Source organism: Marmota flaviventris, chromosome 14 (assembly GCF_047511675.1).
Source record: "Marmota flaviventris isolate mMarFla1 chromosome 14, mMarFla1.hap1, whole genome shotgun sequence".
NCBI lineage: Eukaryota > Metazoa > Chordata > Mammalia > Rodentia > Sciuridae > Marmota > Marmota flaviventris.
In genome coordinates this window covers 23495498-23509607 of record NC_092511.1, presented here as the reverse complement: position 1 = coordinate 23509607, position 14110 = coordinate 23495498, and the positions used below count along the sequence as shown (strand labels likewise).

The window sequence follows — 14110 nt, the reverse complement described above, 5'->3', positions numbered from 1 at the left end:
TGTATCTACCATATCTACATATCATATTTTGAAATGGATTCACTAAATCTACAAGAAACTCCCCTTAATATTAAAGCCATTCTAAATGTGAATGGGCTGGGCATGGTACCTATAATCCCAACAACTAAGGAGGCTGAGGCAGGAGGATTTTGAATTCAAAGCCAGCCTCAGCAACTCAGTGAGACCAACTCTTAAGTAAAATATTTTAAAAAGGGCAGGGGATGTGTTTGAGTGGGTAAGCCCCTCCAGATTCAATCCAAGGGAAAGAGAAGGAAAAGGAAAAGGAAAGGGAATCAGCTAGGCAGAACAGTTATGAACAAGAATGGGGAACAACAAGGCTATTTTAGCTACATGTATTGAGGACAAAGAAAAAAGGAAACACAAGCAGGGTAGCCAATAGGCTTCAGAGTGTATAGAATAGATGTTCATACATGCAACTGCAACACAAACTGGAGTGTCTCTGCAGAAGAACAAGAACTGCTACAGGAATTTCTAGCTGACAGAATCAGAACAAGCTTCCTAGAAAAGATGGCCATCTTTTCTCATCTTCTTGCATATTCCAAACATTTCTATTCAATAATTTCAGCACAAAATAAAACAAACAACAAATCAAAACAAAGCTAAAATTCTGAGTGGTTATCCAAATAAAACATGATATATAGACTAATACTTAGGAACCTGAAAAATCCACTGGGTAACTATTTAACAGTGTTAGCAGAGACAATCACAGAAATGATGGCAACTTGGCCTTTCACATTTCTGCTTTTCTCCATGTTTTATTCACTTCATTTGATAATACACTGGCCTACTCTAGATTATTTCATCAGAAAGACCTGGAAGTTGAGAGTTTTATCTGCTCTAACCACCATTCCCCAATATTATAACAACATTTTGCCAGAAAGTGCACTGGGGGTGAGGTAGGAAAATCTGGATACAGTATTAGCATTAGTGAAATGAAGAAAAACACCTGAGTATGTGATTTGGGGCTTGGGATAGAAAAATGGCACTCAGAATAACACTGGTACTGTGGTAATGCAGAAGGCTGTATTTAGATGGCATGTCAATGAAACAAAGAAACCTATCATACTGAAGTTCACAGAAATGAAATTTGAATTGTAACTGCTAGCTGTATCTTTATATCCAAAAGGAGCACTAAAAGCCCCTGAGAAACTTCTGGTTTAGCTCCTCAAATAAATGTAGATATTTAGATAAACAAACTTCTGTAATAAGATCTAAATACCAAGTTTTATTTTGACAATAAACTACAACATCTTTCTAATTAATAACCAATAAATATCTAGTTACATCTCGATAATTAAGCTTATTTCAAATTTGTATGGGCCACAACTTTCAATAAAAAACATCAAAGAGCTAATTGAGTATGAAGTAAAATAAACTGATTCACAGGGAAAAAAAATAGTGTGCAGAATACAAAGATCTAAATTACTAAAAATGCTGAAGTCACAAAAGAGAATGACCTTTAGGAGAACAGCCGTCTGCTTCAAGTTGTGGAAATGTTACAAGCTACTTGCCAATGGACACGGGCTGCATAAAATGAAAAACTGTCAGGCATTCTCCATCATACTTTGCAAATCTAGCATCCCTATTTTCTGTAATTGCTCCCTCTTTGATATTTTCTTCCTAAGTTTTCCTCTCCTAGCCAAACCTTGTAAGGCCAACTGCACAAGATGCTGAAGTTAGTACACAAAGTTCCTTCAACACAGTACAATGAGTCACCGAGCAAGAAATAAACTAAAAGAAATTTTAAAGAAAGCTTAACAGGAAGAAATTTTAAAAAGGAATCTTCGGGTTTATGGTACATTGTGGCATTAGTATCCTAACTATTAGAAAAGACCAAGGGAAAAGCTGTATAATAAGCAAAGTTGGTTATAAAAGAGACTGTGCTTGGAATGGGCTCCTAATGGTTAAGAGAAATAAGTTAAATACTCAATATCTTGAGCCACCAACTTAAAATAATCACCTACAAATATATTTTACTCTATTGTGAAAAGGAAGTTATATATCTGTATAAGATAATATTCTCCAAGTTAATACCTATAGGTTATTAGCCTGGTAAAGAATTCTGACCAACTTTACTTTCCTATAATTTGGTTTCTTATATAACTTAGTTGTAAGGAGTTTGGATCATTTACTATCATTTTTTTCATTCAGTATTTATTGAACAACTTAATACCACTGTTCTAGGAAGGGCTGAAACTTGGTGTGGATGAGTAGGTGAGGAGAGAGAGGAAATGGGGCAGGAGAAGCAACAGATAGACCTATATTTATTCTTGCCTCAAAGTGACTTAAAATCTAGTAAAGAAGATGTTATATTTGTAAAAAATGTGACTTAAGAATGGTTCAACTGTTGTAGAATTCAGACTGGGTCTGGAGCCTGAGATTAGAGTTTGGCAGTGTTTTTGCTTGATTTGGGTCAGCTTCCTTTTCTCGTTTTATACAACTATTCCAAACTCTCATGAATCACCTCTATCACCTACCTACCTACCTCTCCATCATTATCGGATTAACCTCCAATATGAAAGAGAAATCAGAGCTTTCCAGCAAAGCATCCCTTTCTTTCTTGCCATATAAACCAAAAATATCTATGAACTAAAAAATCTATTCAGGCTTAACCTAGCCTTCTGCCTTAGAAAAATAAGGAATCCTCTTAATTTTATTTCCATTCTTATATATTCCTAATTTCTTGAAAATAGACCCACCACTAAACCTTTCACCTTCAGCTTTTCCTCTATTAAATCGTCTTATCCTTTAAAAAATACTACATTCCTCTGTTCATCCTTGATGTGGTTTCCCCTCCTGTTGACTATTAGCACACATCTTTATCAGTAAACTCCTTGTAGGAACCATCTAAACTATCTCCACCTACATCAATCTTCATTCCACTTCAAATCTGGATTCTGTCATTTCTATTCCTATGAAATTATTCTCTAAGGTCACCAAAAGTATGGTAGTTGCTGTACCCAATGGATTCTCCCCAGATATTATGTCCATAGATGTTATTGGTTCCTAAATTCCAGAAGAATTGTTGATATGATAGAAAATGTATATCCACATAGATTTAATGTAGATGCATTAAAATCTGTGAGTATTCAATCTTACAAAGAGGTCAACTACTGCTGAAAAAGGTTGATTCATATCAAATAAATGCTTGTAGATATAATATTATGAACACTACAGCCATATAGAGAGAAGGAAAGCTTTTTTTTTTTTAAAGTCTCAAAATCATTTGTAAAGATATAAATAAGACATTTCTTCGATGATTCTTTCCTAGGAAACATCTTTGTAATTTGGATGAATCATATTCTATTCCTATCATATGCCATCATACAGTCTGTAAATACCTCACTTGTGGTTCAAAGAGATGTAAAATACATGAAGTGTAATTACTTTTACTGAGTCTCCCTTTAAACAGAACATAATTAATGCAGAAATCTCAAAATAAGATACTATTTTGGGATAACTATAATGATGACAAAGCCAAGAGATCTTATTTTATCTGAGGATAAGTAGTAAACTCCTTAGGAAAATAATAAACTCTTTTAAAATACTGAGAAGGGAACAATTTACTCACCAGTCTTTGAGAATGAATAAAGCCCTAAGTACCACCTTCACAACTCCCACAATTTCTGATCCCTTTTTGTTTTCCAATTTGTTAGAGTTGAGACTTTCTGAACAACTAAGATTAACTTTCTAACTTAGCTCTCATTGCTTAATAAAATGAATGCCGGGCTCCAACCAAGCCAGTCTCCATAGTGAGATAACTAACCCTAACTGTATTCTTTCGATTTCTTTACCAATTCAAATTCTACCATTCCTCAGGACCTAATTCAAAACCCAGTTCCCTGGACTCCCCACTCTGCTAGCTATCATGGCCTTTCTCTGCTCGGTACTTGTGTGTTGTTCCTGTGGCACTGGATCACAGACTTTCCAAATGTGTGCACAGGGATGTGTTCATCACAAATTTTAATTCTGCTGCTGTCACCAGCATGCATTGATCACAAGATATTAACTATAAGACAGATCTTACCTAAGATTTAGATTGTAATTATTTATAATAGACATTTTCTTTAGAATATTTAAATGGATATATTTTAAAAATATTTTTTGCAGTAGTGGGGATTGAATCCAAGGTCTCCTGAATGCTACACAAGTACTCTACCTCTACATCCCCAGTCCTAAATATATATACTTTAATTCAATTTTAAAGATAATATGCAGGATAAGCTTTTTACATATCCCTTTGCCTAAACTATTTACCAAATCAGTCTAAACAGAAGTCCCAGTATTTCCTAATTACTTCAGTTCTTACCAATATCCATTTCTGAAATATTATAATATGAACCTTTATTAAGGATGATTTAATGACACTGGAGTGGATGTAGTCTACCTGAATTACTAAAGAAATTAAATTGAAACAGCACAGTAAAGATGTCTTTTACTGATCAGAAAGGTTATTAATTTCTGTAAGCAAAATTAACTGTTAAACTATTTGGAAATCTCCTTTGGATTTAATATTATGAACCTATTGTGTTTGTTAAAACATTGTTCTGGATGAAAACAAGTACAGCTTATGAGCTTATGACCCAGAAAAGAATGTTCAATTCCTTCTCAAGCACTATGAAATAAAGATTCTAAGTTATTTCCATATACTCACACCTAGAATAATATGAAGTTCTTCTGAGTGGAAGTATATGTAGTCAAGTTGGTAGATCTTCTTTAACAATGTCATCGAAGAACAGTTCACAAAAATAGGAAAGCTCTATTGTCCAGCTTTGAGAATGCTGGTTAACAATTCTGCTCCCCAAGAGAAAAGATAACTGCCTAGAAAAAGAGCTCAGTGTCATTGTAAATCACCAAGAAATGAATGCAATGAAGAAAATACAGGAAGGCCCCTGTGCCTTGACTTCTAAGAAGGTCAGTTCTAAGGTTTATGTTTGACTAAAGCAGCTCTCCTTAGCTTCAATAATAACACGCTTTCCCTTCAAGCCCTATGTACACATACTTATTCCCTGGTGTTGGCACTTTGGTCCACATTTCACTTATTTTATCTTCTGCCAAAAGGCTATTTAAAATTCTATGAGGGAAAAAGGAAAGATATAAGTCATAAATAAACTACAAATGTAAGATTTTTAAACTTCGGTACGAGAGTCTTAAATGTTCTGCCAGTTTATACAAGGAACCCCAAACTACTTTCTGACTACTTTTAATGCAAAATTAACCCAAAGAATAGGGAGTTTTTGAAGTGAAGTTCACTTTGAAGAAACTGGATACTATAGACAAAAACAAAGAACTCTCCACACAAATTTCTCTCATTTAATACCAAAATAGTTGTAAATAATTGGTAGTATGGCATCCTTATACTACCAAAGGCTAGTTTTTCAAAAGTCCATAAACATTCATGTTCTGTAGGTTATTTTAAAATGTTAAACATAGTGAGTAAAAAATCACATATAGATATTTCTCAATTATACTCAGAGATGTTACAGAAAAGTAATTTAGCCATCACAGTCAGGCATGTAACATGAACAACAAAGACAACAGTTATGGTCAAAGACAAGGGAACAATACAAATATGTAGCTTGCTGTCAAGAGATTTAAGAAAGTCATTGTCTGCAGATAAAATATTATAATGAAGAGGAACCAACACACTGTAGAATACTGTTTGTTAAGTTTTTTGTAAAAATCAAATGAGACTAACTGGGAAAAATACTTTCTAAAACAAAGATTGAGAAGCAATTATGTATTAGTGGTTTTATTATTTTTAAATTCCCTCTCAATAACTATTCCCTATTTAAAGAGATGAGTGAACCACAATAAATTTTTTGATTAAGTTATTAATTGTTGCAAAATAGAGCACAATACATTCTGTATTTTGTGTATATGCACTTTCTGACAGATTCTCAGAGTCAGTAGTTACCAAACTAGAGAATCCATGGAATTGACTGCACATGGTCAGATGGAATCCTGTGTGTGGCATTCCTCTCCCACACTTCATTAGGTGAAGGCAGATGAATCGGACACTTATATTCTTTCAACACTTCACATTATATGTAACATGGAAGAGCCAGTTTTTGATAATTGCACCAAGAGCAGTGTACTCAGCTCAGATTCTATGACAAAGCCAGTTTGAGTGCTTTCTCAGTCAGATAGTAGGCGTTGGAAGCTATGTGACCTACACACACACACACACACACACACACACACACACCCCTTATTACATCTTATAGTAATATATAAGTAAAATAATCTTGTATAACATATAAAAATAATCTAATCAGAATTGAAGAGAGAAAATAATGTTATAAGCAGATAATTTTCAACATTAATAAGTAAGCAATTTCTGTATTTACTTTCATGTTTTTGTGGGGCTATTTGGGGGCTTTTTGTTTTATTTTGTTTTTTGGTACTGGAGATTGAACCCAGGGGCACTCAACCGCTGAGCCAAATCAACAGCCCTTTTCGTATTTTATTTAGAGAGAAGGTCTCCTTGAGATGGTTAGGGCTTCTCTCATTCAACAGCAAAGGCTGGCTTTGAACTTGAGATCCTACTGCCTCAGGCTCCTGAACCACTGGGATTACAGGCATGTACCACTGCACCCACCTTTGTAGGACTGTTTTTTTGATCAGAATTTATTTTTTTTAAAGTGAATGTGATGAACTTGGTTTATATATACACATGCACACATACACACACAACAGCAAGATTTAGTATTGTTTTAATATTACTTTGCAGTACTCAAAATAACTAGAAAAAAATGAAGAATATTTTGAATAAGGAAGAAGAAAAATCTAAAAAGTGCAAAGAGAAAAGATGCAATCTTTATAAATAGTAAAACATGTCCAGAATAAAGGAGAAAGAAGGTAAATCTTTTTTGGACAAACCCAAAAAAGAAATATGACAGGTTCATAATGAATTTATACACTATACAAAACCAAAAGGCAGGCATATGCTCCTGTTAAGATGAATTTCTGGATTCAAGAGTCCACAGGATTTAGAGTCAGGCCAAAATCTCACCTTTACTGAGAATTCGACTTTCATATTAACAGGAAGCTAAATTATATTGTTACATACATTTTGTGTACTCAGCTGAAACCCTCTTATGTATTTTGTTTCAAACAATTTTCCAAAGACAAATACTTAGTATGCATCTGCCACACAGTTAGTTGCCACCACTGTGACAGCCTAGCCACTGGAATCCTCTGCTACTGTTTCTTATTTCTCAATTTTGCCTTCAGAGGGAAACTGAGAGAACATTTGAGTGTATGTAACAATATTCTTTATGGTCAGAGAACAGTCTGCAAAAGTCATCACTCAAAGGCAATTCTAGAAATTTTACTTACAGAAGCTTCTTCCATAATTCTGAACATTAAAATAAATATATTTTGTAAATGTCACAGTTATCGGCATTTTTCAGGGTGCTACTTTAAGAAAATAATGTAAACATTAAAACAGAACACCAATATTTAGGTATAGGACAAACTTTAATGAGTAAAATTCAGTAAGTGGGTAATTTTCCCTCATCTATAAAAATAATCATCTAATAAAGAACATAATATTTTGGGAAGTTTTTTATTAATAGTGCCATAAGACATTCAGTCATTGTAATCCAGGCATATTTTTTACAATGGTGGGCATTTATTACAGCTGGCTGGCATTAGAAAAATAGTACAAGACCCCCAGGACAGAATTTTTCTCATGCTGAAGTAAAGTGGTACAGAGTATCATCTCAAAATCTGAAACTCACTGGGTAGAAATACTAAACCATGGAAATGGTCATTAAGAACCACATTTATATATTTGTTTCTATATGATCAAATGCCAAGACCTTATTAAATTATAAATGTTTATGTATTTTTCTTCTAATAGTATACAAAATCTAAAAAGGAAAAACAAGTCACCCTTTTTTATCTCTCAGTAGTTAAAAAAGAGGAGTATCTTAAGATAGCAGTGACTGTATGCATCTGCCTCAGGTGGTCCTCTGGTACTGCCATAAATCTCACTTCTGTTGCAATCAAGAAGCTGCACAGAAATTAACATCTGCCAAATATCTGATTTCTGGAATGAAGTGGGTAGGGACACTGCTAATTACATGTATGTTTGAGATACACTGAAATGATCTTCCATGAAAATTTGCACAAAAAATTGTAAGTTTAGTAAGTGCCTATGACAATCTTGTCACCACATTAGGGACTCAGATATAAAAATTAAATAAGATATGATATCTTAAGATATTTAAATTTTACCACTCAGAATGCTCTTTCATGCAGTGTGAACCAATCTATTTGAATTAACTGACCATTTCTGACTGTGCCTTATGCTTTTTACATTTGCCTCAGGTTATGTCTGTCCAGATTAAAACCTGCGGTGCTTTGCCCTCTAAATATAAGGATCTTCTAAAAGTTCATTCCCAGTTTCCCTTTTCCTCTCTAATAGGACTCAGCACAGTAGACCTTTATTAATAACTGTGTTACTACATTTTACTTCACCTTCCAAAAGAACAGCAAAGGCCATCTCACCTAGATCTTTAAGGGCAAATATTTTATTTCTAAATCTAATGAACACTTTTTCTCTTTTATTTTCTTTACCCTCTTAGCAGCATTTGGCATTGTTGATTCTTCTTGATAAATGCTCTTCCCTTTGGCTCTTCATACTTTCTCCTACTTCTCTGGTCTCAGATTCCTTTGCAGGTTCTTTTTATCCATTTCTTCATTGAATGTCTCTGTTTGTCATAAGGTTGTTCAGGTTTCAAACAGTCCAGGCCTTTACCGCTTCAGTGTCCTGATCTCTAAGTTATTGGAGTTCCTTCCTGTTCTCATCATAGTTTGTGCATTTGTCTTAATCACTTTTTTCATGTTCTTATAAGTGCCTCCCTATTCTTAAAGTTTCAGCTCATATGCCACCTTTTAAGTGTCACCTCTTCAGGTAAAGATAGGCTCTCTTTTTTCATGTCCTCAAAATACTTTCTACTTTCATTTCTTAGGACACAGCATTACAATTATGTTTTCTAAACCCTACAATTCTCAAGGAAATATGAATTCAAGAACAATTTCTAAACAAATGTATACATGATTACACTGGAATGGTATTTTATGAAGGTTGGCTATTATCAGTGTCTAAAATGGATTAGTAAAGAAGAAACCAGAGACCAATTAGACAGGAAGGCTTGGGGCCAGGAAGGGAGTATAGGAAAGTGGGATGTCTACAAGAGATGGCTCTAAGGCAATCATGATAGAATTTGGAGGTTGAAAAAAATAATAAAATAAAAATAATATATATATATTTTTTTTACTTTTTCTGGTTGGTGGTACTGAGGATTAAACCCAGGGGCATTCACCACTGAGCTACAGCCCTAGTCCTTTTGGTATTTTTTTATTTTGCAACAGAGTGTTCCCTAAGTTGAGTTAGCCTCAAACTTGCCATACTCTTGCATCAGCCTCCCGAGTTGGACACTATGTGCCACCATGCCCAACTCAAAGTGAGAAAATAAATATTTTTTAACTCAGTAACTTTACTTGGAAATTCATCCTAAGAAAACATTCAGATTTTTGCATACTTTGGTATTATTTATAAGAGTAGACAATTGGAATTTTAATTTTAATTTTGAACAACAGAGCCTAGTTAAACAGTAATGTGATAGAGTACCACACATACGTAAATATACTGAAAAAATTAAGTGAAGACGGGGGAAAATGTTCACAATGTACTAAGTTAAAAAAAAAAAACTTTACGAAACAAGATATATGATTTGACTCTAATTTTGCTACATATGAAAAAAACAGGAAGACTGTGTAAAAGAATGGGCACAATATTTCTGATAAGTAACTGGTTAAAATCATGTCTTTATTTTCTTCTTTATAATTGAATAATTTGCCTTTTTTAAAAAAAGTTTTTATAATAAAAATAATACTATCTCTTTTTCACAGAAAGTGAGTCAGTGTTCAGAAAATCAAATCACAAAGCTAGTTTTGAGACTTAATGACTAAAAGAAAAAAAAAGGGAAACCACAACTTGAAACACAATGTTGTCATTTTTGTTGTTGTTTATACTCTAGTAGAAATATAAAGCAAGTCAAGAACAAGAAAAGTCAGAGTACTTAAACATTCCACAATTGCTATTATAGAAACAACCTATTTGCATAATTGGTATTATATTTGAAGATAAGTGTGTTTTCCAAGTGTTCTCTAAGGATGAGGGAAATGGATAAGTAATTGGTAAATGTAGGAATCAGAAAAACTAAAAGGTACAATAAAGGAAATCCTTTATGTATTTTTCCACTTAAACAAAACTCACATACAGCCAAGGAGATCACAGAGAAATTTTGGAAAAGGAGGGAAAAACCTACAAAGAAGATGTTTTTGTAATATTTGGAACAGAAAAACTATAAACTTATTAATTATAGTGCAAAGAATATGGGCCTTAGCATCAAACAGACCTGACTTTAATTTATGGTACCCTTATTCAGTAGCTGTAAGGCCCAGGGCAAGCTGCTAAAGGGAGCTAGTTTGATCAGGTGTAGCATAGGGCAAGCTACTGCCTGGCTTGGTTGGGAGAATTAAGTGATATGGATGAGAGTGGCTGGTGAGCAGAGAGTAGTTATGAGCTTAGGATGCAACACTCAGGGTGATTCAGCAGGTCTGAGCCTGGATATTTTTGCAAGCCTCCATGGTTGATTCTACTGCATGGGCAAGGTAAAAAAACATGGGTACGATTCAATCCTTAGCACATGGTAGGTACTTGATAAAGGTTAGATGGTGTGTTTTTTTGTTTTTTTTTTTTTTAAAGGTTGTCATGCTTCTTTTCATTAAACACAATGACAAGATCTGTCCTAAATGAACAGCTCAGATTTTTTGCTACTAGAGGTGGGGGAGGATAAAATGAAAAGAGAAAACAAAAGAATTGCCACTCATAAATTATGGCACCTGAAGACATGACATGGAGAGACCCCAAAGATTTCTAACATATGGTATATAATTCTGCTGAGGCAAATTTGAATAATTTCTGCTTCATGTATGTATCTCCAAGTCACTTGGGTGACCTATGTACTTACCCACTAGTCAGTATTTTGTTGTACTTTATTTATCACCATCAATAGACAGAAGTTTTGTTCCTTGTACAATGACCTCAAAAGAAAGTCAACTGCTAATCTACAAAGATATTTGCAAATTTCAGGAACTGGAAAAGGTCTCAGAAAAATATTCTAGCAAATGTCAAAGGTCTATTGTACAATAACATTTTTTTTTTAAATATAAGGGAAAGTTCTTCTTGTATTTCATAAATGGTTTCCAGCAATAAAAAGCCACATGAAAAGGTCAGAGTACATGGTATACAAGGCACCCCATATTTTAGTAGTTTGTCAGTCTGCCTTTCTTCCTTGCCCTCTACCACAGGCTGGCTATTAGGAAGGGTAACTGACTTGCAGTCCTGAGACAGGCTCACAGATTGAAACAAATGGAATGTGAGCCACACAGTGATGGCCTCTGCTGGCCTCCTAGAAAAAGTCACTACAGACAACAAACAGACTGGATTGTCAGCAGATAGCTGTGAACTAAGCAAAAAGTCCAAGAAGTTAAAATGATATGACAATGCTGATGAACACTGGCTATCTATGACTGGTCTACTGCTTTTGCTTCCAGTTTTCTCAGTGCAAATGAGAACAAGTGTAGAACAAAATGACTTCATCTGGAAACACACAAACTAAAATTGTGACTGTTTGGGGTATTAAATTTTTTTATATTAATGACTCCAAACAACCTTCTTAAATATTGTCTCTTGCTTTACAAGTGGTCTTTAGCTCTACTGGGTTGATTTTCTTCCTAGGTGACTGCTCAGGTCCATACAGGTCCTGACTCTGTGCCCTTTCTTGTACTCTTTCTTAGCCATCCTTGTTTTCTCGGCCTGTCCAAATCACATGTACTCTCTAATGTCCAAGGGAAATTCAGCATCTTTCAGAAGCCTTACCTGAACATTTCAGTAGTACACAATCTCTCTTTAGTAAATACTCTTATAATTATTTGGCATAATATCTATGTACTATACACAAAATATAGCATTTAACTAAACCATGTGATATACATGGGAGCATCTAAAAATAATATAATTCTTTTCTACCCATGAATGCTGTAATATCTTAAAGACAAAGTTATCTCAAATAAAAGACATACTATGAAACAAATGGCAAGTGTTTTATCCCCATTTCATAGCTACTCTAGCCTAATTTCAAGTTGTTTCAAATGCACACACTTGTGCCGCCCAATGGTGAAAGTAATTATTGCATGATTACAACTCAGTAATTGGCTTACAAAATGTACAACAAAATCAAATAATGAGTGGGCCAAATGATTACTTATTTGAAATAAAACATTTAAGATATTATTGTTAAACATGATAAAGCATCAGAGATGATGACAAATGTAAATAATTTTTGGTGTTATGACAACTACATTATAAATTTGTTATACAGGCAGAAAAAAAAAAATCTTCTTCAGATGAACCCTTTCCTCTAAGTCAGCATCTTACTTTTGAGTTTGGTTTATTCCAGCAGTGAGAAAAAAATTACACAATCATATACTGAAAGACTCTGTGATTAGGTACACGTGAAATAAATCACCCATAACAGATGCCTATCAGTATATACAAAATGCTCTGCAAAGAGCATGCTAGGATATTATATTGTCTTACTTTTCAGATAAAATTTTTAAATTATTACATACAAATAATATTGACTGAGTCCCTTATGTGTAGGACCTTCCACAGAAGGTCCTACACATAAGGGACTATAAAGCAAGTACACAAATGGTGGCAATAAAGGTACAAAAGGTAAACTTGCTGCAATTATTATTATCGAAACAACATATTTGTGTGATTTTACCTAACTGGTGCTATATTTAAGATAAGTATGCTTTCCAAGTATTCTCTATCTTGGTTAGTTTATCTACAGAAACTAACTTTTCTTGTTTCACATTACCTCTTATTCAATATTTTCTGCTATACTTAACTTCTTAATGTTCTGAACTTCTCATTTAGCCATCTATGCTAACAACTGCTCAATAGATGGCAGCAGCCCTGAGTTCAGTTACAAGTGTGAACAGTAAAGATGTTACTTTATGGTAATTTACTATGTAGTCTCCAGGATATCACTGGAAGAGTGATTATAATGGTTTTAAAGAAAGCTTCTTTTTCATGTAGTTTGTAGTTAAAAACAGATCTCACAAGCCTAAAGACCTAAAAACTATGCTGCACTTGCCTTCTGGTTCTTAGATTTCTTTTCTAAAAGATTTCCTTTCTAGTACTCTAGAGTAGATGAGATCTAAAATCCTCTTCACCTCTGATCCTTGATGAAACTTATTGTCTCTGTTCACCTGAAACCCCTACCACACCTCTAGACATCAGAGCTATCCACAATGTCCTAAATCATGCCTCCTTAGTATGTACCTGCTCCTCCTCCATTTCAGACAACATCATAACCACCTACCTTACGACCACCATCCCTTCATGATCTGGCCTATTTTTTTTTCTTTCTTTTAATTGTTTCTTGAAGAAAATCATCTAGCTCACTATTGTTAAAAAGGTGATTTATGATTTGGAGATCTGATTAACTAAAAACACTATAAATACAAGAACCAATAAGTTATAATAGAAAGTATAAGTGTTACTCAGTTAGGACCTATATTTTAATAACTTTGATGAGATTCTTCACCTCAATTTCTGCTTTGGTTTTGTATTACAAGTGACAACTATAATGTAGGGTTGTTATGAGAATTAATTGAATTTAGATGTAAAAAACACCTACCATAATGCCTGGTATTTATTAAATGCTAAAATAATGTTAGCTACAATTACTATTTTAACAATAATCAATATTTATTTTTGCATTTCTAGCTGAAATAAATGGAGTCATCTAAATTGCCATCTTGTTTTCTAGCTGAAGCAAAAGGGATCATCTGTCTCTCTCTCTCTCTCTCTCTCTCTCTCTGTCTCTCTCTCTCTCTCTCAATATATGCTGGGTGGGTAAGGGTGAGGATTAGAACTAGTTCTGACAGGAAAAATTACTAATTGTGGTTATTAGTTAGTGCTTTGAGTAATGACTAA

General features: G+C 34.0%; 1 protein-coding gene and 1 long non-coding RNA gene across 7 annotated transcripts in view; one reads left to right on the top strand and one right to left on the bottom strand.

Moving 5' to 3' along the window:
- Positions 1–14110, bottom strand: part of Lclat1 (lysocardiolipin acyltransferase 1) — a 178945-nt gene that overhangs the window by 44787 nt on the left and 120048 nt on the right. The window lies entirely within an intron of this gene.
- Positions 1–14110, top strand: part of LOC114091111 (uncharacterized) — a 91750-nt gene that overhangs the window by 42042 nt on the left and 35598 nt on the right. The gene's annotated exons all lie outside the window — the stretch shown is intronic.